This window comes from Bubalus bubalis, chromosome X (assembly GCF_019923935.1).
Source record: "Bubalus bubalis isolate 160015118507 breed Murrah chromosome X, NDDB_SH_1, whole genome shotgun sequence".
NCBI lineage: Eukaryota > Metazoa > Chordata > Mammalia > Artiodactyla > Bovidae > Bubalus > Bubalus bubalis.
Genome location: NC_059181.1, coordinates 120,598,418 through 120,601,832, shown reverse-complemented (window position 1 = coordinate 120,601,832; position 3,415 = coordinate 120,598,418). Strand labels below are relative to the sequence as shown.

General features: G+C 39.9%; 1 non-coding gene across 1 annotated transcript; it reads left to right on the top strand.

The window, feature by feature from the left end:
- The first annotated feature begins 1,893 nt into the window (after positions 1-1,893).
- LOC112582415 lies at positions 1,894-2,027 on the top strand. The gene has a single exon (XR_003106953.1). It is a non-coding gene; the product is annotated as a small nucleolar RNA SNORA48 (small nucleolar RNA).
- The last annotated feature ends 1,388 nt before the right edge of the window (positions 2,028-3,415 follow it).

Sequence of the window (3,415 nt, the reverse complement as noted above, 5' to 3'; positions counted from 1 at the left end):
TGCAATGCACTGAATATTTATGTCTTCTCCAAATGCTTATATGTTTGGAGGTGAAGTCTTTGGGAGGTAATTAGGTCATGAAGGTGGAGCCCTAATGAATGGGTGCCTATAGCAGAGGCCAGAGAGTTAGCTAGTTCTCTTTCTTCCATGTACGGATCAGTCAGTTCAGTTCAGTCACTCAGTCATGTCTGACTCTTTGTGACTCCATGGACTGCAGCATGCCAGGCCTCCCTGTCCATCACCAATTCCCAGAGCCTACTCGAACTCAAGTCCATCACATTAGTGATGCCATCCAACCATCTCATCCTCTGTTGTCCCCTTCTCCACCTGCTTTCAATCTTTCCCAGCATCAGGGTCTTTTCCAGCGAGTCAGTTCTTTGCATCAGGTGACCAAAGTATTGGAGTTTCAGCTTCAGCATCCGTCCTTCCAATGAATATTCAGAACTGATTTCCTCTAGGATGGTCTGGTTGGATCTCCTTGCAGCCCAAGGGACTCTCAAGAGTCTTCTCTAACACCACAGTTCAAATAAGGATACTGAGAAGTTAACAGTCTGCAACCTGGAAGAGGGCTTTCATCAGAACCCAACCATGCTGACACCATGATCTCATCCTTCTAGCCTTCAGAACTAATAGACATAAAGTTCTGTTGTTGATAAGTCACTCCGTTTGTGGTATCTTATTATAGGAGCCTAAGCTGATGAAGACAGTGTTCAAAGCCATTGTTTTATAACAGTCTTTTTAAAAAAAGTTCTTAGATATTTCAGCTCCCTTGTTTTGTTCCATTGATGCTATTTATTGTTTTTCTAATTTCAATTTCATTGATTTCTGCTTGTATCTATATTATTAGTGATACTATCATTCTTCTTGCTTTGGTTTTAATTTACTTTTATAATTTCTCACATTAGGAGCAGATATTATCAAATTGAGTCTTTTCTTCCTTTCTAATATAAGCATTTAATGACATAAATTTCCCACTTAGTACTTCTTTAGCTAAGTCCCCAAAATTGTGATATGGTGTATTTACATTTTCATTCAGTTCAAAATATTTTCCAGTTTCCTTCAATAATTTCTTTTGATCCATGATTTACTAATTGTATTGTTTAATTTCCAAATATCTGGGGATCTTGATGATATAAAATAAAATAAATGTCGAGGCCTTAAATGCTACAGTGAGGAGTTTCTACATAATGTGCTGACCAATGGGAAACCATTAATGATTTTTGAGAGGTGTGCTGACATGATCAGAGCTATGCTTGAGGAAAGACAATCTTGAAGGATAGAATGGATTGGAGGCAGGAAGTAGGGAGGTAGCTAAGGGTCAGCTACTCATTCTCACCAACTATGCCATATCATGCTGTTACATGTATTGAATTTCTCTCTGCTCCTGAAAGATCATTTCTCTAAGTATTCAAGTCACTTTGAATTTAAATGCCAAATTAAATGTACTAACAAATTCACTAGTTAGTCATCTAATTAGCACATACTTTAACTATCTACATGAATGACTGATTTAACCATTACCATGGCCAAGTCAGTTAAATTGCTCAGTTTGGGCTAAAATTGTTGTTAGTGGAGTAGATATTTGCATTTCATATATGCATTTCAAACTATAAGTAATTGCTACTTGGAACCTAAAACGTAATTATCATGAGACATAATTAGTATTAAATCAGAATCTTATAAATCTCTGCCTAATTATCCTGAATCATATATCTAGATGTCTGGTTGCTATATATTTTTGTAAGGTCTCATGGTCTTTTAAACCAAAGCATTTAGTTTAACAAATCTCTTGGAACTTACCAATTCTGTGAAAGTGGAACAACTGTCACCCAGCATGTGTGACTTACAAGGTAAACAAGATGAAGTTGGGCTGAGCTCATAAAACAGCATGTGTATCCCTGAACTGGGGAGAGTGGCATCTGGTTGGTGGTGCCTGTCTCATATTAACCAGGGACAAAACAACTCCTTGTTTACCCCAACTTGGCTTTTTGCTGTGCCCATGCTTGGCTCATGCCCTGGACACATGGGAAAAGAAAGGATTTCATTCTATTCAGTGAAGATGCTGCAATTTTAAAGATTTTTATTTTTTCAATAGTTAAATGTTACAACATCTGTATTATGAAGTCAGGAAGTTGGAATAATTTCTTGAAGATTTATAAGGAAATAGGAATAATTGCTTGCCATGAATGGGAGAAGGACAAAGCACTTGAAGTCACGCCTTGAAGTTAAAAGAGTCTGGTTGGCCTTTCACTTTCCCCTACTTGGCTCTTCACAGAGAGTCAGTGGTAGAGAGACTGTTGAGTCATGAGTCAGAAACACAATATTCATCCTGAAGTCACATGCTGCTGCTGCTGCTAAGTCACTTCCGTCATGTCCGACTCTGTGCGACCCATAGACGGCAGCCCACCAGGCTCCCCCATCCCTGGGATTCTCTAGGCAAGAACACTGGAGTGGGTTTCCATTTCCTTCTCCAATGCATGAAAGTGAAAAGTGAAAGTGAAGCCGCTCAGTCGTGTCCGACTCTTAGCGACCCCATGGACTGCAGCCTACCAGGCTCCTCCATCCATGGGATTTTCCAGGCAAGAGTACTGGAGTGGGGTGCCATTGCCTTCTCCTGAAGTCACATAGTCACTTTCAAAAAACACTACAGAACTTTTGTGACCAAGACCCTTTTTGTCCTTCCCTTCAACATTGTTTTCATTGTCACTGTGGCTCTTAATGTTTTGGGGTATGGATCCTTTTCAGAATCTGATGAAAGTAAGGGAAATGAAAAATTTTGCCAAGAAAATTCTCTCCTAAGTGCATAAAATTTTGTCTATAATTTTTGTCCAAAATTATAGACAAAATCATAATTTTGTCTATAATTTCAGAACGTTGATAGATTCCTCCCTGTGTGGGGTTTGTGTGCCACAAAGGATATGTTGACGTCCTAACCCCCAGAAACTGTGACCTTATTTGGAGAAAGTGTCTTTCCAGATGTAACCAAGTCATTAGGGTGGACCCTAAACCAATATGCTTGGTGTCCTCATAAGAGAGGAAAAACAATGTGAAGATACAGACACACGAAGAGAATGCCATGTGAAGACAAAAAGAGATTCAAGTGATGTGCCTATGACCCATGGAACACTGAAGTTTGCAAGTATCACCAGAAGCTAGAGCAGAGCATGAAACAGATTCTCCCTAGAACACTCAGAAGCAACCCAACAGTGCTGACATCTTGATTTCAGACTTCTGAGTTCCAGAATTATGAGACAATACACTTCTGTTGCTTTTAGCTATCCAGTTTGGCAACCCACTCCAGTACTCTTGCCTGGAGAATTCCGTGGACAGAGGAGCCTGGTGGGCTGCCGTCCATGGGGTCACACAGAGTCTAACATGACTGAAGCGATTTAGCATGCATGCATGCATTGGAGGA